Below are 25,550 nucleotides of genomic sequence, written 5' to 3'. Positions count from 1 at the left end.
TGGTGAGTGCAACCAGGACATTAAGATGCTTGATCCTCGGAAGAAAAGCTATGACAAATCTAGACAGTGTAATAAAAAGCAGAGACACAATTTTCCTGATGAAAGTCCATATAGTCAAAGCTATGGTTTTTCCAGTAGTCATGTATGGATGTGAGAGTTGGACTATAAAGAAGGCTGAGTGCCAAAGAATTGATGCTTTTGAACTGTGGTGTTGAAGACTGTTGAGAGTCCCTTGGACAGCAAGGAGATCAAACCAATCTATTGCAAGGGAAATCAGTCCTGAATATTCTTTGGAAGGACTAATGCTGAAGCTCCAATACTTTGGCCACCTGATGTAAAAAGCTGACTAATTGTAATAGACCCTGATCTGGGAAAGACTGAGGGATTGAGGACCAGGAGGTGACAGGAATGAGATGGCTGAAAGGTATCATTGACTCAGTGAATGTGAGTTGCAGCAAATTCTGGAAGATAGTGAAGGACAGTGAAGCCTAGCAAGCTGAAATCCTTAGGGTTACAAGGAGTCTGACACAACTATTTTGTTGAATAACAACAAAATCTCTATAGTCATTGGTTACATATTATATGTGTTCCCTTTCAGATATTTTTTCCAAAATATGCTTGGGAAATTCATCCTTGTTACTTATTTTAATTGTTTCATAATTTTTGATATTATAAAAACACTGCTAAAAATTCTTATGTAAACATCCTGTGCAATATATAAATATTTTTTATTGATTCATTTGGAAGAAAAAATTAAAGTATAAGTTGATCCTAGATCTAGAAGTAAAACTTAAGTCTTTTTAAGTCCTGGAAGTAGAAAAAAAATTTGATCATTGATTAGGCAAGGATTCAGCAGACACAACTTCAAAAATACAACCCAAATAAAGAAATCAAGAAAAAGATAAATTAGACTCTGAATATAAAAGCATTTACTATTTAAAAGACTCTCTTTACAGAATGAAACCACCAGTCTCATATATTTACAAAATATTTAATAATGATACCTCTCCTAAAGTGATTGTATCTATGGTATATCAATAAATCTCTAACTCAGTAATTGGAATATAAATATCTCAGCTTAAAATTGGCAAAATATTTGGATAGATAAAGCAACAAAGATGATATACTTTTGGCAAATAACACATGAAGAAATTCTCAATATTATTTGGTTTTAGAAAAACTTAAAACCACTAAATATTAATACTACAGCATACCAACTAGAGTGATTAAAATTCAATTTTTTAAAAATATGACAATACCAACTGCTGGTGAGAATGCTGTCATGGGTGTAGAATAGCATTGTGCTCTGGAACATTTTTGGTGGGAATGTGAAATACTTCATTTAATTTGGAAAAGACTTGATAGTGCCTCATAAAGTAAAGAATCTGCCCGCCAATACAGGAGATGTGGTTTCAATCCCTAGGTTGGAAAGATCCCCTTGAGAAGGAAACAGCAACCCACTCGTGTTCTTGCCTGGAGAGTCCCATGGACAGAGGAGCCTGATGGGCTATAGTCTTCGGGGATCACAAAAAGTTGGACATGACTGAACTGACAGAACGTAATAAAACATATTTATCATTAGACTCAGAAATCTAATTCACTTATCCAAGCAAAATGACAAATTATATTCATATAAGGACATGCATGATAGCATTTATATCATATTATTCACAATTGATCTCTTATAGATTGATAAGAAAAGTATTATCCATAAAATAGACTACTACTCACCAAATAATAAAATAGAGACTCTTGATACAAGGGACAATTTGGCTGAGTAACAAATATATAGTACTACTAAAGTATAGAAGCTAGACTCAAAAGTCCACATACTGCATGAGTCCATTTACATGAACTTTTCAAAAAGGCAAATCTATAGGGACAAAAAACAGACTCTGAATTGCCTGGGGCTGGGACTGAGGGATGCTTGACTATAAATAGGCACTAGGAAAATTTGAGGAAGACCCTGATGCTGGGAGGGACTGGGGACAGGAGAAGGGGACGACAGAGGATGAGATGGCTGGATGGCATCACCGACTAGACGCACATGAGTTTGGGTAGACTCCGGGAGTTGGTGATGGACAGGGAGGCCTGGTGTGCTGCAATTCATGGGGTCGCAAAGAGTCAGACATGACTGAGCGACTGAACTGAACAAAACTGAACTGAAGAATTGGTCTACATTTTCATTATGGCCCTTGTTATACAACTATGTATGTTTGTCAAAACATTAAGAAAAGTATATAAATTATATTGTAATATTAGGAGAGCCACAAAAAAAGAAGAGATAAATTAAATATATTTTCAGACAATAAAAAACTGAGAGAATTTATCTCCATGAGCTTTTACTATAGGAGATACTAAAGGAAGTTCTTAAGTTTGAAGAAGCCCAGATATCCAGAAAGACATGTATAGTTATAGAACTGTAACTATGTATTCAAATATAATACACCTTTAATTGTTATATTTTGAAAGAGTTAATTTCTTGACTGGTTAAGGAAAAATACCAATATATTGTGAGGTTTGTAAATTATGGAGAGGTAAAATACATTAAAATAGGAGCACAAAGTAAGGATAAATGGAAAATGACTCTGATAAAGATATCAGAATTTTTGTAAAATTATAACATCATTTTAAGGTAGATTATTATAAGTTAATGATGCACATTCAAAGCACATTTAAATCTCTAGTTTAACCATTTGAAACTAACATTGGCTAAAAAGATGAAAACACAGGATTAAATTGAATATTTTTTAAAATGCTTAATTAATTTAAGACAGCAAAACAGGGGAAAAGAAACAAAACCAGACAAAACAGAAAGCAAAGAGTAAAATAACAATCTAAAGCCAGTAATCTCAATACTCACATTAAGTGTAACTGCATTAAGTACTCCATACTCCAGTTAAAAGACAGATTGTCAGGCTCTATAACATTGCATAACCTTATAACATGCTGACTAAAGAAATTGCTTTAATGGTAAAGACACAAGTGAGTTGAAAGTTAAATGTGAAAAAAAATATAATGTGCAGAAAATATGCATTAAAAAACTAGTATTACTCTTTTAATTTCAAAAAAAAGGAAATTTCAAAAGGAGGAATATCTCCAAAGGTAATGATAATTAATAATGAAAAGTATATCCAATCATTAAGAAAACTAAAATATTCTGTTGTTTAGTTGTTGAGTCCAACTCTTTACAACCCTATGGATTGTAGCCCACCAGTTTCCTCTCTCCATGAGATTTCACAGGCAAGAATACTAGAGTGGGTTGCCATTTCCTTCTCCAGGGGATCTTCCTGACAGAAGAATCGAAACTGTATCGCTTGCATAAGCAGGCTTATTCTTTACCACTGACCCATTTTAATTGTATATAAATCTAATTTAAAAATTCAGGAATTAAAAATTTACAGAACATACAATGGAATATTACTCAGTCATAAAAAGCAATGCATTTGAGTCAGTGCCAATGAGGTGGATAAACCTTGAACCTATTATGCAGAGTGAAGTAATTCAGAAAGTCGTTATGTATGATGCCAGAGTAGAAGGATGTGCGCTCACCTATTCCTGTGAGAACACCAAAATCACGACTAGCTCTGGTACAACCATCAAAAGGAGAATGTTTGATCCCACCAAAAAAAGATAGCCCACATCCAAGGGCAAAGAGAAGATCCAACAAGACAGTAGTTGCAGCAAAATCACATTTAGAATCAAACCTCATACCTGCCGGAGACTCTCAGAGAGTGCAAACAAAACCTTGTGTGCACCAGGGCCCAGGGAAAGGAAAAGTGACCCCCACAAGACGCTAAGCCAGACTTGCCATTGAGTGTTTGAGTGCCTCCTGTGAAGACATAGGTCAGCAGTGGCCTGCCACAGGGATGGGGCTCTGACTGCAGCAGACCTGGGAGGTGCAGCATGTGGCATAAGCCCTCCTAGAGGAGGTTACCATTAGCCCAACCATAGATCCACTGAGCAGACAACCCACAAACCGGAGAACAATTATACCAAAGAAATTCTTGCACTGTTGCCAAAGTTCTAGGGCCCACAACAGATTTCCCAACCTTGGGATATGCAAAGGGACTGAGAATTCCCAGGGAATTTGATTACAGACCCTCTGGAGTGAGGAAACAGATTCTTGGCTGCTGCTGTTAAGTCACTTCAGTCGTGTCTCACTCTGTGCGACCCCACAGATGGCAGCTCACCAGGCTCCCCTGTCCCTGAGATTCTCCAGGCAAGAAAACTGGAGTGGGTTGCCATTTCCTTCTCCAATGCATGAAAGTGAAAACTGAAAGTGAGTCGCTCAGTCGTGTCTGACTCTTCGTGACCCCATGGACTGCAGCCCACCAGGCTCCCCCATCCCTGGGATTTTCCAGGCAAGAGTACTGGAGTAGGTTGCCATTGCCTTCTCTACAGACTCTTGGAGGGCACAACAAAACCTTGTGTGTACCAGGATCCAGGAGAAAGGAACAGTGATCTCACAAGAGACTGAGCCAGACTTGTCTGTGACTGTCCAGGAATCTCTGGTGGAGGTGTGGGTCTACAGTGGCCTGCTACAGGGCAGGGGCACTGAAAACAATAGTACTGGGAGCTGCAGAGAGCTGGCATGAGTCCTTTTGAAGGAGGTGGCCTCAGGCCAAACTACAGGGAGGTAACACAGCCCCACTTATCAGAAGAAAATTGGATTAAAGATTTATTGAGCATAGCCCCAACCCACCAGAACAAGACCCATTTGCCCTACGGCTAGTCCCTCCCATCAGAGAAGGAAACCCACTCCAGTAATCTTGCCTGGAAAATTCCGTGGACTGAGGAGCCTGGTAGACTACAGTCCATGGGGTCACAAAGAGTTGGACATGACAGCAATTTCACTTCACTTCACTTCAGTCCCTCCCATCAGGAAGCTTCCACAGTCTCTTATCCTCATACATCAGAGGGAAGATAGAATGAAACCACAATCAGAGACAACTAACCAAACTGATCACATGGATTACAGCCTTGTCTAACTCAATGAAACTATGAGCCATACTGTGTAGGGCCACCCAAGATGGACGGGTCATGGTGGACAGTTCTGACAAAAAGTGGTCCATTGGAGAAGGGAATGGCAAACCACTTCAGTATTCTTGCCTTGAAAACCCCATGAACAGTATGAAAAGACAAAAAGACATGACAATGCAAGATAAATTCCCCAGGTCAGTAGGTGCCCAATATGATACTGGAGAAGAGTGAAGAAATGGCTCCAAAGGAATGAAGAGGCTGAGCCAGAGCAAAAACAACACCAGCTGTAGATGTGTCTGGTGGTGGAAGTAAAGTCCAATGCTGTGAAAAAACAATATTGCATAGGAACCTGGAATGTTAGTTTCATGATCAAGTTAAATTGGAAGTGGTCAAACAGGAGATGGCAAGAGTGAACATAGACATTTTAAAAATCAGTGAACTAAAATGGATCAGAATGGGCAAATTTAATTCAGATGACCATTATATCTGCTACTGTAGGTAAGAATCCCTTAGAAGAAATGGAGTGTAGCCATCATAGTCAACAAAAAATCTGAAATCCAGTACTTGGGTGCAATCTCAAAAACAACAGAATGATCTCTGTTCATTTCCGAGGCAAACTATTCTATATCATAGTATTCCGAGTCTATGCCCCAACCAGTAATGCCAAAGAAGCTGAAGTTGAACGGTTCTATGAAGACCTGCAAGACTATCTAGAACAAACACCAAAAAGAAATCCTTTTCATCATAGGGTTCTGGGATGCAAAAGTAGGGCATCAAGAGATACCCAGAGTAAAGGTAAGTCTGGCCTTGGAGCACAAAATGAAGCAGGACAAAGGCTAACAGGGTGTTGCCCAGAGAACACACTGGTCATAGCTGCCACCCTCTTCCAACAACACAAGAGATGACTCTACACATAGACATCACCAGATGGTCAATAGTGAAATGAGACTGATTATATTCTTTGCAGCTGAAGGTGGAAAATCTCTATACAGTTACCAAAAAGACCAGGAGCTGACTGTGGCCCAGATCATGAACTCATTGCAAAATTCAGACTTAAATTGAAGAAAGTAACAGAAACCACTCAGTCATTCAGGTATGACCTAAATCAAATCGCTTATGAATATACAGTGGAAGTGACAAACAGATTCAAGGGACTAGATCTGATAACAAATCTGAAGAATTGTTGATAGGTTCATAGCATTGTACAGAGGTGGTGATCAAAATCATTCCCAAGACAAAGAAATGCAAAAAGGCAAAATGGTTCTGACGAGGCCTTACAAATAGCTGAGAAAAGAAGGGAAGGTAAACTCTAAGGAGAAAAGGAAAGATATACCCATCTGAATGCAGAGTTCCAAAGAATAGCAAGGGGAGATAAGAGAGCCTTTGTCAGTGATCAATGCAAAGAAACAGAGGAAAATAACAGGATGGGAAACACTAGATATCTCTTCAATAAAATTAGGGATACCAAGGGCACTGCATACAAAGATGGGGACAATAAAGGGCAGAAATGGTATGGACCTAACAGAAGCAGAAGATATCAAGAATAGGTGGAAGAATACACAGAAGACCTATAAAAAATTATCTTAATGATCTAGATAACCATAATGGTGTGATCACTCACCTAGGGCCAGATATCCTGGAGTGCAAACTCACGTGGGCCTTAGGAAGCATCATTACAAACAGTTAGTGGAGGTTATGGATTTCAGTTGAGCTATTTCAAATCCTAAATGATGATGCTGTTAAAGTGCTACATTCAATCTACCAACAAATTTGGAAAACTCAGCATTGGCCACAGGACTGGAAAAGGTCAGTTTCCATTCCAACCCCAAACAAAGGCAATGCCAAATAATATTCATACTACTGCACAATTGCAGTCATTTCACACTCTAGTAATGCTTAAAATTCTCCAAGCCAGGCTTCAACAGCACATGAACCAAGAACTTCCAGATGTTTAAGCTGTTTTTAGAAAAGGCAGAGGAACCTGGCTCATAGAAAATACAAAAGAGTTCCAAAAAATATCTATTTCTGCATCATTGACTATACTAGAGCCTTTGTGTGGATCACAAGAAACTGTGGAAAATTCTCTAAGAGATGGGAATACCAAACCGCCTTACCTGCCTCCTGAGAAATCTGTATGCCATTCAAGAAGCAACAATTAGAATTGGACATGGAACAGACTGGTTCCAAAATGGGAAAGGAATATGTCAAGGCTGTATATTGTCACCCTACTTACTTATCTTACATGGAGAGTATATCTGTGGAATGCAGGGCTGGATGAAGCACAAGCTGGAATTAAGATTGCCAGGAGAAATATCAATAATCTCAGATATACAGATGATACCACTCCTATGGCTGAAAGTGAAGAGGAACTAAAGAGCCTCTTGATGAAGGTGAAAGAGGAGAGTGAAAACCTGGCTTAAAACCCAACATTCAAAAAACTAAGATCATGGCATCCAGTCCCAACACTTCATGGCAAATAGGTGGGGAAACAGTGGAAACAGTGAGAGACTAATTTCTTGGGCTCTAAAATGGTGACTATAGCCATGAAATTAAAAGATGCTTGCTCCTTGAAAGAAAAGTTACGACAAACCTAGACAGAGTATTAAAAAGTAGAGACATCACTTTTTGCCAACATCTAGCCATGGGCTCAATAAAGGACAGAAATGGTATGGACCTAACAGAAGCTGAAGATATTAAGAAGAGGTGGCAAGAATACACAGAAGAACTGTACAAAAAGGATCTTCACTACCCAGATAATCACAATGGTGTGATCACTCATCTAGAGCCAGACATCTCGGAATGTGAAGTCAAGTGGGCCTTAGAAAGCATCTCTAGGAAAAAAGCTACTGGAGGTGATGGAATTCCAGTAGAGCTATTTCAAATCCTGAAAGATGATGCTGTGAACGTGCTGCACTCAATATGCCAGCAAATTTGGAAAACTCAGCAGTAGCCACAGGACTGGAAAAGGTCAGTTTTCATTCCAATCCCAAAGAAAGGCAACGCCAAAGAATACTCAAACTACCACACAATTGCACTCATCTCACATGCTAGTAAAGTAATGCTCAAAATTCTCCAACCCAGGCTTCAGCAATACGTGAACCGTGAACTTCTTGATGTTCAAGCTGGTTTTAGAAAAGGCATAGGAACCAGAGATCAAATGGGCAACATCCACTGGATCCTGGAAAAAGCAAGAGAGTTCCAGAAAAACATCTATTTCTGCTTTATTGACTATGGCAAAGCCTTTGACTGTGTGGATCACAATAAACTGTGGAAAATTCTGAGAGAGATGGGAATACCAGACCACCTGACCTGCCTCTTGAGATATCTGTATGCAGGTCAGGAAGCAACAGTTAGAACTGGACATGGAACAATAGACTGGTTCCAAATAGGAAAAGGAGTACGTCAAGGCTGTATGTTGTCACCTGGCTTATTTAACTTATATGCAGAGTACATCATGAGAAACACTAGACTGGAAGAAACACAAGCTGGAATCAAGACTGGTGGGGAAAATATCAATAACCTCATAAATGCAGATGACACCACCCTTATGGCAGAATGTGAAGAGGAACTAAAAAGCCTCTTGATGAAAGTGAAAGAGAAGAGTGAAAAAGTTGACTTAAAGCTCAACATTCAGAAAACTAAGATCATGGCATCTGGTCCCATCACTCCATGTGAAATAGATGGGGAAACAGTGGAAACAGTGTCAGACTTTATTTTTGGGGGCTCCAAAATCACTGCAGATGGTCACTGCAGCCATGAAATTAAAAGATACTTACTCCTTGGAAGAAAAGTTATAACCAACCTAGATAGCATATTGAAAGGCAGAGACATTACTTTGCCAACTAAGGTCTGTCTAGTCAAGGCTATGATTTTTCCTGTGGTCATGTATGGATGTGAGAGATGGACTGTGAAGAAGGCTGAGCGCAGAAGAATTGATGCTTTTGAACTGTGGTGATCGAGGAGACTCTTGAGAATCCCTTGGACTGCAAAGGGATCCAACCAATCCATTCTGAAGGAGAAAAGCCCTGGGATTTCTTTGGAAGGAATGATGCTAAAGCTGAAATTCCAGTATTTGGCCACCTTATGCGAAGTGTTGATTTATTGGAAAAGACTCTGATGCTGGGAGGGATTGTGGGCAGGAGGAGAAGGGGACGACAGAGGATGAGATGGCTGGATGGCATCACTGATTTGATGGACGTGAGTCTGGGTGAACTCTAGGAGTTGGTGATGGACAGGGAGGCCTGGCGTGCTGCAATTCATGGGGTCGCACAGAATTGGACACGACTGAGCGACTGAACTGAATTGACTGAACTTCAGGTGAAACCAGGTGTCATTATGGCAACACAGTATTTTAAGAGAAACCTCATTTTAAATTTTTATAGAGAAGAAAAAAATATTACTAGTTTCCTCCTGCAGCTTAAGAGAGATAAAAGTGTCTGACACTTGCAGGCTATTTCCTCCATTAGGAGACCCCTGGCCTTCTTGCCTGTTACCCTCTCAACTTCATGCCAAATAGATGGCGAAACAGTGGAAGCAGTGGCTGATTTAACTTTGAGGGCTTCCAAAATCACTGTGGATGGTGATTGCAGCCATGAAATTAAAAGACACTTACTCCTTAGAAGGCAAGTTATGACCAACCTAGATAGCATATTCAAAAGCAGAGATATTACTTTGCCAGCAAAGGTCTGTCTAGTCAAGGCTAAGGTTTTTCCAGTGGTTGTATGGATGTGAGTTGGACTGTGAAGAAAGCTGAGTGCCAAAGAATTGATGCTTTTGCACTGTGGTGTTGGTGAAGACTCTTGAGAGTCCCTTGGACTGCAAGGAGATCCAACCAGTCTATTCTAAAGGAGATCAGTCCTGGGTGTTCATTGGAAGGACTGATGCTAAAGCTGAAATTTCAATACTTTGGCCACCTCATGTGAAGTGTTGACTTATTGGAAAAGACCCTGATGCTGGGCGGGATTGGGGGCAGGAGGAGAAGGGGACGACAGAGGATGAAATGTTTGGATGGCATCACTGACTCGATGGACATGAGTTTGAGTGAACTCTGGGAGATGGTGATGGACAGGGAGGCCTGGCGTGCTGCGATTCATGGGGTCACAAAGAATCAGACACGACTGAGTGACTGGACTGAACTGAACTGAACTTAACATTTAGTTCCTTACTTTTGACTGAAATCTTCTCTCGTCTCCTCAGTAGTTTTTCTGTCCATATATATACATATATATATATATATATTTTTAACTTTATTTTGCTTTACAATACTGTATTGGTCTTGCCATACATTGACATGAATCCACCACGAGTGTACATGCGTTCCCAAACATGAATCTCCCTCCCACCTTTTAAAATTTCCTCCCAGGCTTTCTTGATAGCTCTATAATTTAAAGGGAAAAAAATCCTTTACCATCACCATATACACATATTGCTCTTAAAAATTATTTATTCATTCCATACTGGATTATCCCCCCATATTCACTAACAAAATAACCTTTTTAAAAACACTCTAGTAAAAAAATCAAACAAGCTTGTTTTAGTCTTTTAAGTATAGAGAATGCTCTTGAGGTAGTATTCGGCCCCTCTTTCTGATTTTGCTTTCCAGAAACGCACTTCACCCTTGACTTTTGTTGATCAAAAGTCACTTTCTTCATTCTCTCATCTCTTTAACTATGTATGTTCTCTGTTGCTAATCTTCACATGCTGTGTTGTTGTTATTTAGTCACTCAGTTATGCAACTCTTTTGCAATCCATGGACTATAGCCCACCAGGTTCCGCTGCTAATGGGATTATCCAGACAAAAATACTGGAGTGGGTTGCCATTTCTTTCTCTATTATTATGCTATATGTTCTCCTATTATCAGCCTGTGTATTCTTTTATATGTCACTCTTATTTATGTTACTGGAAACAATTTTTATGTTGATGACTACAATCCGATTTCCAGATCTGAGTTGCCAACTCTGGGTAAATATCTATATCTTTGTCTTGCACATATTCTTTTAGACTGTTTGAACTTTGCTAATTTTAGCAATTTGAAACCTTTAGGATGATAAATTCCTTCTCTTACATTCATCATTCAAACAGTCAATCAATTTGTATTGGACCATGTTTAGAACATTTATGATTTTTTCTTTTTCTGATCAGTGTTTGTCTCCATGTATCAAACTCCCTAGACATTCTCACACAACATGTACATGTTTGAGACTGGGCTAATAGAAACCTTCTCTGGGATTTTTTTTTTTTTTTAAGTGGATATAGGAGGAAAAAAATTTTTTTTTCCTTTTATTGGATGAAAGTCTTTAAAGAGTTAAACTCAGAGCTTCTGGTACAACCTAACTCACAGAATAAAAGGTTAGGTTGATATGGCAGGGAGAGGGTAAAGATTAAGTCTCTGGTTCCAGTCATCCCTATGACTACTAGCCTCTGCCATTTTTTTAATTTGGTGAATAAAATACATATTATCTCTATGCAATTAAGGAATTGAGAAGAGAGCTTTTAATGCAAAGAAATAATGCTCTAAAAAAAATAACAAGTTCTAAATAATAAAGGTTTTACTGAGAACCTAAAGAAGATTCTCTCTTCTCAAAAAATTATATACATATAAATATTGCTGTGTAATTTATAACCATTGACTCCCAAATTTAGCACTCAAATTAGAAGTCTATCGTATACTTCATACCGACTCTAAAATGAAATATGATACACTCATTTGGTGATGCCATAGAGGCAAGGCCACTTTATTAACCAATGTTTATGAAGCTGACACTTGTACTTGTCACTATCCTAGAAATAAAGCACTGATTTACATGCAGTTATAAACAAGTAAAAATTTTGGCCCACATTCCCAGGGACAGTTTAATTGTCTTTTCCAGAAATTATATTGGCATTTCTATTGCTAAAACATTAAGCACTGGTTTCCAGGTGTCACTCTAAATAGAAATAAATTCTTCCTGCCAACAAGGGTTTTACAACCTCCTTCTTCAATGTGTTAGTTTATGAATTTGGAGCTGACTTGCTTTCCAGACACAGTGCAGCCCGTGTGGCCCCATCAAAGGGAAAGAGAGCTTCAGTATCTAAAAGCCATAGCTATCATCCTGCAGAAAGTATTGGAGAAAGAAAAACTTTTCATAGAAGTCAATTAATAGCTTTGGTACATTGATCTTTGACCATGTGCATGCACAAAGACCAAGACTAACAATCAATTCCCCAGGTAGGAAGCAGATTCCACAACACTGAGTAGAACTAGTAAAAACGGGGTGGGGGAGTAAAACATAGGTAGGTGTGTGTGAATTTAAGGAGATTGTGAATCTGTGGAGATTGTCACATTATTTCTTATGGGGGAAACCAGAGACTTCAATTAGAGGACAAACTTCATTCTCTAAAAATACACAAATATCATGGACAGTAAATCATTTTATTTTCTTAACAAGTCTCAAACTTAAAAATCCTACTCTAGATACTGCCATGTCTTTGAGTTCAGCAGAACCAAATTAAATTTATAGTGGTTTGAATAAGAAAAATGAGATAAATCATTTCCATTTTCTAATTTAACAGGATTTTTACAAGTATAATAACTAGTGCTCTGAAAATCAAAACATACAAAAATGGAATATCTTGGAACTGTACCAGGAAAGGGGACTTTAAATTGTTCTTACATCCATTTTATCAAGATATCTACCAGCTTAATAAAAGTGCTGCATGTCAAATGTTGATGCATTTCAAAGCATTTTACAAAAAGAAAAAAAAAGGACAGAATTAAATAGATTGCATATTCCAGCTCATTTTCAACGCAAATGTAATAAACAAGATCTGTGAGCAATAATAACACCATCACTCCTTGAATGGCAATGTTGGAGATTTTTAAAAGGGGGTTTGGCTTTTGAACAATTTTAATAGGCTTCCTAGGAGCTTTAATTAGTTAGAGATCCAAATATGAGCTGACAGCTAGCAGAATCTCTTTTTGAGTTAAAGTCAAACTAATTAAATTCCAGAAGGGAAACATTTTCTTTCTAGCACCCTTAACCAGTCATTCTTGCTTAGCAAAAAAGAGAATAATAAAATATGAAATCTCTTGACCTGTCGGAAATATAAACAGGAAAATCTGTAGCTGTGAAACAATGATGAGCCAATTCTTCAACAAAGGAATTTTGAATGTTTCAGCACTACTGTAAATTATATACAATTTTGCTTAAAAATAAGTTGTTTTAGGCCAAGAAAAGCTCAAGGAATTCAATAGCCTTTTTGGCTGGCTTTAATATTCTAGCTTAATATGTTCTTAAGAATTTAACTTGCATCAAATTTTCTGGACTTCCTTTAAAATACCATATCAAAGATGATGGCTTAGATTAATAATATTTATAATATCCAAAACATTTAATACAATTACTTAAAACTATCTAAAAGATTCCAGCTACAGGACTGGGAAAGATCAGTTTTCATTACAATCCAAAATAACGGTAATGACAAAGAATGTACAAACTATAGTACAATTGTACTCATTTCACATGCTAGCAAGTAAATGCTTAAAATCCTTCAAGCTAGGTTTTAACAGTACATGAAATCAGAACTTTCAGATGTACAAGCTGGATTTAGAAAAGGGAGATCAACCAGAGATCAAATTGCCAACATCCGCTGGAGCACAAGAAAAAGCAAAGGAGTTCCAGAAAAACATCTACTTCTGCTTCATTGACTATGCTGAAAGCTTTCACGGTGTGGGTCCCAACAACCTGTGGAAAATTCTTCAAGAGATAGGAATACAAGACTACCCTACCTGCCTCCTGAATAACCTGTATCAGGTAAAGAAGCAATAGTTATAAACTGGACATAGAACAACAGACTGATTCCAAATTGGGAAAGAAGTACATCAAGGCTGTATATTTACCCTGCCTATTTAACTTCTATTCAGAGTACATCACATGAAATGCCAGCCTGAATGAATCACAAGCTGGAATCAAGGTTGCCAGGAAAAATATCAACAACTTCAGATATGCAGATGATACCACTCTAATGACAGGAAAAGCAAAGAGAAACTAAAGAGCCTCTTGATAAAGGTGAAGGAGGAGAGTGTAAAAACCTGGATTAAAAGTCAACATTCAAATAACGATGATCATGGCATCTGGTCTCACCACTTCATAGCAAATAGATGGAGGGGAATGGAAGCAGTGGCAGAATTTATTTTCTTGGACTCCAGTATCACTGTGGAGATGATGACTGCAGCCATGAAATTAAAAGAAGCTTGCTCCTTGGAAGAAGACCTCTGACAAATCTAGACAACATATTAAAAAGCATAGACATCACTTTGCCAACAAAGGTTTGTATAGTCAAACTATGATCTTTCCAGTAGTCATGTATGGAAGTGACAGTTGGACCATAAAGAAGGCTGAGCACCAAAGAATTGATGCTTTTGAACTGTGGTGCTGGAGAAGACTCTTGAGAGTCACTTGGAGCAAGGAGATCAAACCAATCAATCTTAAAGGAAATCAACCCTAAATATTCATTGGAAGGGCTGATACTGAAGCTGAAGCTCCAATACTTTGGTCACCAGATGTGAAGAGCCAACTTGCTGGAAAAGACGCTGATGCTGGGAAAGATTGAGGGCAGTAGGAGAAGGGGATGACAGAGGACAAGATGGTTGGATGACATATCCAAATCAATGGACATGAGTTTGAGCAAACTCCAGGTGATAGTGAAGGACAGGGAAACCTGATATGCTGCAGTCCATTGGGTCACAAAGATTTGGGCACAACTTAGTGACTGAAAAATATTCCAAGTAAAAACTTCTTAAACTATGAAATTCATATTTTCTCTTATTTGCTTTACAGAATCACTTGTAAATAAAGAGGAAATCCTATATTCAGTATCAGTTCAGTTGCTCAGTCGTGTCCGACTCTTTGTGACCCCATTAACGGCAGCACTCCTGGCCTCCCTGTCCATCACCAACTCCCAGAGTCCACCCAAACCAATGTCCATTGGGTCGGTGATGCCATTTAACCATCTCATCCTCTGTTGTCCCCTTCTCCTGCACTCAATCTTTCCCAGCATCAGGGTCTTTCCAACTGAGTCAGCTCTTTGCATCAGGTGACCAAAGTATTGGAGTTTCAGCTTCAACATCAGTCCTACCAATGAACATCCAGGAATGATCTCCATTAGGATGGACTGGTTGGATCTCCTTGCAGTCCAAGGGACTCTCAAGAGTCTTCTCCAACACCACAGTTCAAAAGCATCAACACTTAGGTACTCAACTTTCTTTACAGTCCAACTCTCACATCCATACATGACCACTGGAAAAACCATGGCCTTGACTAGACGGACCTTTGTTGGCAATGTAATGTCTCTGCTTTTTAATATGTTGTCTAGGTTGGCCATAACTTTTCTTAAAAGGAGTAAGCATCTTTTAATTTCATGGCTTCAATCACCATCTGAAGTGATTTTGGAGTCCAGAAAAATAAAGTCAGCCACTGTTTCCACTGTTTTCCCATCTATTTCCCATTAAGTGATGGGACTGGGTGCCATGATTTTTGTTTTCTGAATGTTGAGCTTTAAGCCAACTTTTTCACTCTCCTCTTTCACTTTCATCAAGAGGCTCTTTAGTTCTTCCTGCATTATTTAACACTTTATAGATAAAGATACACTATTAAAATTGAAAAGTATTATTTTGCTGTGCAAAATCTTCAGCAATCATTTTCATGTGTATATGAGTATATACACATATATTTACACATATATCATTTTTTTTAGAGAAATGCCAGTGTGTTTGCGGGATTCTGCTCTTTTAAGCACTGTTGAGTGAGAAGCACAATACAGGACCCCACTGTTATAGCACAATACACCGAGGAAACTTTCTTTTTGTAAATTAAGATTTGTAGTTCAGACAGTCTAGTTGTGATACAAAACTAGAAATTGACATAAAACTAGACTTATGAAAGTCACGTTGCAAGGGAAAACAAAATCAATGACAGCAAAATGATGTGCATAGGAATAGAATTACACAGGCATAGCAGATGGTGATTGCAGCCATGAAATTAAAAGACACTTACTCCTTGGAAGGAAAGTTATGACCAACCTAGATAGCATATTCAAAAGCAGAGACATTACTTTGCCAACAAAAGTCTGTCTAGTCAAGGCTAAGGTTTTTCCAGCTGTCATGTATGGATGTGAGAGTTGGACTGTGAAGAAAGTTGAGCGCCGAAGAATTGATGTTTTTGTACTGTGGTGTTGGAGAGGACTCTTGAGATTCCCTTGGACTACAAGGAGATCCAACCAGTCCATCCTAAAGGAGATCAGTCCTGGGTGTTCTTTGGAAGGACTGATGCTAAAGCTGAAATTCCAATACTTTGGCCACCTCATGCGAAGAGTTGACTCACTGGAAAAGACCCTGATGCTCGGAGGGATTGGGGGCAGGAGGAGAAGGGGACAGCAGAGGATAAGATGGCTGGATGGCATCACTGACTCGATGGACATGAGTTTGAGTGAACTCCGGGAGATGGTGATGGACAGGGAGGCATGGTGTGCTGTGATTCATGGGGTCTCAAAGAGTTGGACACGACTGAGCGACTGAACTGAACTGATGACTCAAATAGGAATTAGAGAGTGGTGGTGAGGAGATGGATTGAAAGAGTTAACATTTTAACCATTATTTTTTCCAACTCTTTAAGACTGTTACTGTCTTTTCTTTTTCTGTTATTTTTTTGGGGGGTAGGGGGGAAGTTTCAGTTCAGTACTCATTATCTATCATCTAATTATATTCATCTTCATTTTATATCCTTCTAATTTCTACTCTGTTTAGAAAAAGAAAGTTTAAGGACACATACAATATTTCTGTTGTTATTTCCATTCTAGTCAGATTAAACAGTCCCTTATATATTTATTTCCCCTATGGTTAATAATCTTGACTATTTGAAAATAAAGAACCATTGAGTACTACCATATACCAGGAACTGACTCTAAACAAATTAGAAACACAGTCACAAATAAGATATTCTCTGCCTTTTGAGTTTGGATTCCACCAGAATAGAGCCTAACACAATGACTGGGTTGTAGGTAGTTTATTTGAAAGATGATTTCAAAGACGGAGTAGAAAGTAGGCAAAGTGATACAGCTAATAAAGAAAAGCAAAAATAATGATATACAATGTTGAAATATTTGGGCTTCCAAGGTAGTTCAGTGATAAAAATATATGCCTGCCAATGCAGGAGACGTGGGTTCAGTCTTTGGATCAGGAAGACCCCTAGAGAAAGAAGAAACTGGTAACCCATTCCAGTATTCTTGCCTGGAAAATCCCATTGACAGAGGAGCCTGGTGGGCTACAGTCCATGGGGTCACAAAAGAATCAGACGTGACTTAGCAACTAAACAACAACAATTGAAACATTTGCTATAAATATTTGGGGCTAAATTTCTTGAGTTTCTTAAAGCAGTATATAGAATCATTTCCAATATTTTCTTCCAAAAGATATGAGGTTAGAAGATTCATCTCCCAGCTTCTTCTGCCCACTAACTGAGGTTTAACCCCAGCAGTGTTCTTTTACCCCATCTCAGCTGGGTTTTTTTCTGGGGTATTAGATGAATTGGTATTCTGTGGTTTTGGAGGAGATACTGAAGAAAAAATTGGAAAAGTCCACACTGTTTATTTTAATTTGGAAGAAACTGACATTACTGAACCAGCTGCAATTGCATCTAAAATCATAGTAAGCTGAAAGGATGTGATCAGACAGCAAAGGTACCTGTCACCATCTATGCTTCCATCCAATTTCTGCCACATGGGCTTTAAGATGTAAAATCTCTCAAAGACAAACTTAAATACCATCGTTATTGGAACAAACTACAATCTCTGTTATTTAAATTTGTCTCAACATTCTAATTGATACTCAGCATCCCTTTTTAGGATTTTATTTAATTTTTTCAGTACATCAGCTATGCTAAGCTGTAAGGTACAAGCTCTTAGTTACCTTGTCCATGCCATCTCATTGTTATCATCAGACAAAGAATAACATAGAAACCTCATGAAATCACCAAACTTTTAATCTATTCATGGTGATACCCACTATGTTGGACCAACATTAGTTCCATTCATTCAATTAACTCTTTCAGAAGAGTAATTCCTTTCTTAGTCTGCTGGTCCATAAGTGCCTGGTAGTACTTAATCAGTTTGTTAGGTAATAGTCTCAGTTTCACTAAAACTTACTGTGCCCTTACAGTCTCTCCAGAGAAATAAAAGCTTTCTTAAGAACTTTAGTCCAATGAGACCCATGATTTGGCAAATGAGAGGCACAAATAAGTTTCTCACCTAGAGAGAGTGACGATGCAAGGAGACAATCTTAGTTTGGCCCAGTTTTCCCCAAACTTGTGTATTCTCATATTAGAAACATATCATATCATATATCTGTTGTTTGTTCTATGTATGAACTGTATGAGGACTGCAATCTAATCTCACAGAGTGTGCCATACCTAACCTAGAACTTGAGTCCTTGATAGACTATTTCACTATTTTATTAGAATGAGTGCTTCTGAATGGTGATGGACAGGATCACTGGATCCTGGGGTTATGTTTAGTTTTGCATTTTCTTCATCATGAGATGTCTCCTTTGATTAGTAATTTTATGATATGTTATACCATGAAAGTAAGGCAAGAATTCTCTAAGCCAGTGACTTTAGCAGAAAAAATGTAGGCAGAGAATTGTATCAGAGCAAATGTCAATTCCAATTAAGATGAATCACTGAATCCTCCAGGATTGAAGGAAACAGACATAATTAACTTTCCACTAAATCACAGGCCCTTCTTTTCACAATATGGTATCCTATGAAAGACCTGGCATCATTCATTGCTACCAACCAGATGAACACAACAGCAACAGTAATCAAATCAGTCTTGGTGTTAGAGAAGCCATTCTGTTGAACACTTATATGGCCTCTATCCTTGCTACCATGCTACTCCATTAGCAGCCTCTTGCAAAACATCAGTATAACTAAGAATAGAGGTTAACAGAAGGCAACTGAGAAACAAATCACATGTACCTGGTTGTTGAAGGCTTCTTCTGGAGTGGATGCTCTCTGGTGGGATTTGATAGTGAGACAAAAATATCTACAGACTCATTTCCATGGGTCAATTCATTTGTTTATTACCCAGACTTTTTGTGTATGATCTTTCTACTTAGAGTTATGAGCCTTTAAGAAGCCTGATCCATCAGCCAAACCATTTATTATTGCCCTTGAATTTGTATTGATGTAACCTAGACAGTGTATTAAAAAGCAGAGACATTACTTTGCAACAAAGGTCCATCTAGTCAAGGCTATGGTTTTTTCAGTGGTCATGTATGGATGTGAGAGTTGGACTATAAAGAAAGCTGAGCACTGAAGAATTGATGCTTTGGAACTGTGGTATTGGAGAAGACTCTTGACAGTCCATTGGACTGCAAGGAGATCCAACCAGTCCATCCTAAAGGAGATGAGTCCTGGGTGTTCATTGGAAAGACTGATGTTGAAGCTGAAACTCCAATACTTTGGCCACCTGGTGCGAAGAGCTGACTCATTTGAAAAGATCCTGATGCTGGGAAAGATTGAGGGCAGGAGGAGAAGGGGAAGATAGAGGATAAGATGTTTGGATGGCATCACCGACTCAATGGACATAGATTTGGGTGAACTCTGGGAGTTGGTGATGGACAGGGTGACCTGGCATGCTGTGGTTCATGGGGTCGCAAAGAGTCGGACACAGCTGTGTTACTGAACTGATTTTCTTATCTCAGGCTGCTTCTTCTTCCATACACAGTGGGAGTACCACATGCACCACTTGTATGTTTCTCTGTCCATCTGAATGATTTCCACTTCTCGCTGTTCCTTAGGAACACTGAGTGTGTTGCAGAGAAGAAGCAGTTTTGACTCTATGTTGGAACTGTTTCTTTGACTTGTTATTCATTAGTTTTGCTATTCTAATTATACAGAATGCCTGCCTCAGAGAATCCAGCCCCTCTGCCTGACTGTTAAAATGCCTTTGTTCAGAACCCTATCCACATATAGATGGCAGGAAGGAAGAAATTAACACATCTCTTGCCTGAGTCTTGCCATCCTAGGAGATGTTTGTAAGATTAATGATATTTTTACTTTGCTTCCTCACCTCCCCCCCAGCTCTAACCTATAAAAGTTCCTGGCATCCAGACCCAGAGAAGATGGTTATTTTGAGGTGCTAGCCTGCCATCTTCTCGGTCAGTCCACTTCCTGAATAAAGTCTCTTCCTTGTTTCAACCCCTTCTCTCGGATTCATTGGCTTGTCATGCAGCAAGCAGAAAGTGAGTTTGGACTCAGTAACAAGTGAGGCTCTAGTGTGACAATATTTCATTTTTAGCAAATTCCTACATTTCAGGCAAATATATATATCTCTAAATTAGGGCTGTTTTTTGTTTTCTCTCCCTGTCTACTTGACACATGAAAACTTCCACTGAGCAAAAAGCATTGAATTGAAACAGAAGCATTAACACGACCAAAGTCAGTGAAATGGTTGTCTCGGTCCACCTCTTTGTATAATTTACTCGTGAATCTAAAATTGATTAAGACCAATGCCAAATACACTCTTATTATTGGAGAGTTGTATGTTTTGTACCTTATGATATACTGAATTCTGAAAATATCCACCTTGAGAAAATCAGTTAATTTTACAGTTGGCCAGTGTCCACTAGCCAGATTCTTTGTTTCTAATGGGTCCCAGAAGCATACCAGGAACTGCTATTTAAATAGTACTTCTTTGAAACAGAAGATATGTTCTATTTCCAAAACCATAGAAGTCAGATTTGTGAGTCTATCACAGCTTGCTGAAGACTTCACAAAGAACTTCTAGCTTCTGTGGATTCCTCCAGCAACACTGGATCTTCTAAGGTCATATACCCTGAGCCGGAGCAGCAGAGAACTTTACATCACAGTCTAGCAAAGCTGTAAAACTATTTTATTCTGGAGCTCCCTTAATCTTGCAGCCTTCTAAGTTACCCAATAAAGGAAGTGGAGGAGTATTTTCCATGATTAATTTTTGTAGACGTTTTAATCTGACTCCAGTGCCAGGGTGCTAACTTTCTTTTCACTGAGCCGTAATTTTATTTAATTAATTTTTCCCTTTTAGACCTGTTTAGTGACCCTAATAAGTAGAGGAATTCCAATATTTAGCTGATGAGAAATAGAAAAGTTTTCTTTCTTCTGCTCTATGTAAAAGTCTAATTTATTATGGCAGTCCTAAGGAAATATTTCTTCCTTAGAGTTTAGCTGAAAGTGTATATTTTACATAGAAATATGCTAATGATGAATTGTCTCATATTCATCTGATTGCATTATGAGATTTATAATTTTATGCTATAATTTCTGGCTCCTCCCCTCAGCTGACTCTATCCTTGAATTGTTACACTCTGTAAGAAATTTCTTTTCTCAAATTCACCGCTTTCCATAAATTAATATTCTTATTCACTATCAACAACCTTTAATCATTAACATATTAATGATTTTCATTAATATATCTGCCTTCTAATTATGCATGTGGACATTTATTTACTTATTATCTTTCTGGAATAAAAAAGTTATGAGAGCCAAAACACACATTCTTTTACTTCCTCAGTCTATTTAATGTTGTTCCTGCTCAAATCAATAAATGGTGAGTCGCAATTACAGATTAGAATACTTTCATCAATGCTTTGTCTAAAAGTATTGTGATTTCATGTTTATTCTAAACTATATGCATTAAAATTATTTTTCTTTTATTATACATCTCTTTTACTTTATATTTTTCCACTTTTATTAAGGTGCTTTTTTAGGCCAGCTTAACTTTTATCTACTGCCCCCATCACATTTATTTTGCTTTTCTGTGTTCAATGACATCGTAATTAATGGGCCTTGTTTAAAGAAATTCTCCCAATGAATGATGAGACTCATTTAAGTTACCTAACATTTCTAGTACCAGTTTTTTCAAGAAATTACAGTTTCCTACCTTTTCTCTTCATATCAGGTTATTGCACAAACTTTTTAATGTAGATTTTTAAACTATACACTTTTCTCCCCCTACATTCTTAGTTCTATGCACTTGAATACAAAGATTTATTTTTATTTTATATCAAAGATTCTTCACATCATTATGTTTTCCCACATGCAGTGAGGAAACATGATTTATTTTCCAGTACATGCTTTTAAAGAATATGTTAATTTTTACTAATTTCCAATTACTAGTTTTCTCAGTTGCTCTGGCTCCTACTTCATCAATAACACTTCTGTGGTCTTTATTTTGACAACTGTTATTGAGCAACAGCCTAGTATAGTATAGTGGTTCTACACTACACTATAAGAAGTTTTATTGGGGTAAAAGAAGAAAGTATTAATATTATAATATCCCATGATTATTTTTAACTGACACTAAACAAATGAATATTTATGATCTGTGATGGTTCATTTTATGTGTCAACTTGACCATATCACAGGGTACCCAGCTACTTGGTCAAACATTATTCTGGATATGTCTGTGAGGGTGTTTTTTGATGAGATGAACATTCAAATCAGAAGAATAAGTAAAGCAGATTGCATTCCCTAATGTAGGTGAGCCTTATATAATCAATAGAAGATCTGAATAAAATAAAATAAAAAGGCTAAGTAAGAGAAACACCTCTTGCTGGGACTTGAACTGTTATGGACTTCAAACTTAAACTGAAACACCTCTTTTCTTGGTCACAGGCCTACCTGTCAGATTTCAGCTTACTTCGTTGGCTCTCCTGCTTTTGTGGCCTGTGGACTCAAATAATTTTCCTGGGTCTCCAACATGCTGACTACAGGTAATGGAAATTCACTGCCTCTATAAATGCATGTACCAATTCTCTCGTCTGAATATATATATATATATATATACACACACACACATTCAGCTGAAGGACCAATGCTTTGGCCACCTGATGCAAAGAGCTGACTCATTTGAAAACACCCTGATGCTGGGAAAGATTGAAGGTGAAGGAGAAGGGGATGACAGAGAATGAGATTGTTGGATGGCATCACTGACTCAATGGACATGAGTTTTAGTAAACTCTGGGAGCTGGTGATGGACAGGGAGAGCTGGCATGCTGCAGTCCATGGGGTCGCAGAGCGTCAGACACAACTGAGTGACTGAAATGAACTGAACTGAACTGAAACTTTAGCAGACTGATATCACAAACGGTGAGAAAAGGAAACATTATCATCCTTTAGATTGCTGAAAATCCAACTCAGAATTTCATCCTATGCCTGACTGAATTTCAATGCAAGTTGAACTCTCAGCTATATAGTGTATCTATTGTTAAAATGATCCTTTAATTAAAGGGGGGCTTCCCTGGTGGCTGAGAGGTTAAAGCGTCTGCCTCCAATGTGGGAGACCTGGGTTCGATCCCTGGGTCGGGAAGATCCCCTGGAGAAGGAAATGGCAATCCACTCCAGTATTCTTGCCTGGAGAATCCCACGGACAGAGAAGTCTAGTAGGTTACAGTCCACGGGGTTGCAAAGAGTCGGACACAACTGAGTGACTTCACCTTCACCTAATTAAAGGGGGGAAATGCCTTCCTAAAAGTTGGAATAGGGATGTGGGAAATACCCTGATAACTGGAGATACTGAATTCTTAAGTTCTTATGAGTTTCCATTCCCAATGGAAGAGGCCTTCCTATCCCCTGTGCCTTTCCACCCTCCCCTGAGAGAATTAGTCCTATCATAAAATGGAAGAGGTATTTATGAGACCAGGCCCACGCAGGGCCTAAAGGCACAAGTAAGTTACATGAAAACATAGTCCAAATGCTCTTGGCCCAAGTTCTTGCTACTTCTTTCTCTCTTTCAGTCTGCACCTGTGGTCTCAAGGAGAGTTCACTGTTATCAATTTACAGAAAGAAAGATGATTCAGGCCTAGTTTAATGATGGTTTTGTACAATGTGCAGGTACTCCCCAAAAGTAGACAGCTGTAGCATTGTAGCCCCTTTCTAGGATATTCCTAAGGACAATGATGAAAGGAATTCTCCCAAGTAGGCAGCATTTTGAGCAATACATCTGATTGTTCACTTTGCATGGACAATAAATGGCCAGACACAGAATTATATGCCAGTTCATAGCTGTGGCCAATGGTTTGGCTGGGTGACCAGGGACTTGAAAGGAATGCAGTTGGAAAACTCGTTGCAAGGAAATTTGAAGAAGAGATATGTGGATAGACTTCTCTAAATGGACCAAAAAAAAAAAAAGTGAAGATATGTTTATCTTATGTGAATGCTCACCAAATGGTAATTTCATAGAAGAGGGATAAGATGACTTGTTCTGTGGATACCAGGCAATCTCTTTACCCAGTCATCCCTTCATTGCCCAAGCAATCTCATGAACACAGTGGTCATGGTGGAAAAATCACAGACCCAACACCGTGAACTTTCTCACACCAAGGTCAACCTAACTAAGGCTACTGCTGCACCAAAGTTCCCATATGGCATCACTCCCCAGGGTAATCAGTCACTTGCTTGGTATTACATTATATTTGACTGTTTTCACCATGAAAGAGGCAATATTTCTCACTACAATAGACACTCTTCATATGCATTTATTTTCCTTGCATTCAATTTTTCCACCAAAACCACCACCTGTGCCTTATAGAATTCCTTATCCACCATCATGACACTTTACACAGTCACTGTTGCTCTTGATTAAGGGACTCATTTCACAGAAAAAGAAGTACAGTTATGGACATATCCTCATGGAATTCCCTGGTATTAGTATGTTCTCTACCCTCCTGAAGCAGCTGGCTTGATCAACCAGTGGAATGGGCTCTTGAAGACTCAATTATATTAGTACCAGCTATATGGAAATACCTTGCAGGGCTGGGGCAAGTTTCTTAAGAATAATGCATAAGCTCTGAATAAACTGCCAACATATGCTGCTGCTTCTCCCATAGGTCAAGGAATCAGAGGTGGAAATAGAAATAGCACCACTCACTATTGCCCCTACTGAGCCACTAGCAAGATTTTTCTTTCTATTCCTGCAGTCTTAAGTTCTGCTAGCCTCAAGGTCTAGCTACAAGAGAGGAATGACTCCATCAAGACTCCATCAAGAGACACATCAAAATTCTGTTAAACTAGAATTTAAGACTTCAATCCAGAAAGTTTGGGATCCTCAGGCTTTTGAATCAACATGTGAAGAAGGGAGTTACTGTGCTGGCTGGGTGATTGATCCTGACTTTAAAGGGGAATTTGGACTAATACTGCAAAATGGAGATAAAATAGACTATATCTGGGCTTCCCTGGTATCTCCGTTGATAAAGAATCTGCCTGCAATGCAGGAGACTCTGGTTTGGTTCCTGGGTTGGGAAGATCTCCTGGAGAAGGGATAGGGTACCCACTCCAGTATTCACAGGCTTCCCTGGTGGTTCAGATGGTAAAGAATCCACCTTCACTGACAGAGACCTGGGTTAGATCTCTGGGTTTGGAAGATCCCCCTGAAGAGGGCATGGCAACCCACTCCAGTATTCTTGCTTGGAGAATCCCCATGGACAGAGGAGCCTAGTGGGCTACACTCCATGGGGTCACAAAGAATCAGACACAACTGAGCAACTAAGCACAGC

General features: G+C 38.6%; 1 pseudogene; it reads left to right on the top strand.

Annotated features, from left to right (window-relative positions):
• LOC138069478 (renin receptor pseudogene) overlaps window positions 1-25,550 on the top strand; it is a 51,077-nt pseudogene that overhangs the window by 4,757 nt on the left and 20,770 nt on the right.

The sequence above is a fragment of the Capricornis sumatraensis genome, chromosome 2 (assembly GCF_032405125.1).
Source record: "Capricornis sumatraensis isolate serow.1 chromosome 2, serow.2, whole genome shotgun sequence".
Taxonomy (NCBI): Eukaryota; Metazoa; Chordata; class Mammalia; order Artiodactyla; family Bovidae; genus Capricornis; species Capricornis sumatraensis.
Note: the sequence above shows the minus strand (reverse complement) of the source record. Positions and strands in the feature narration are given on the sequence as shown.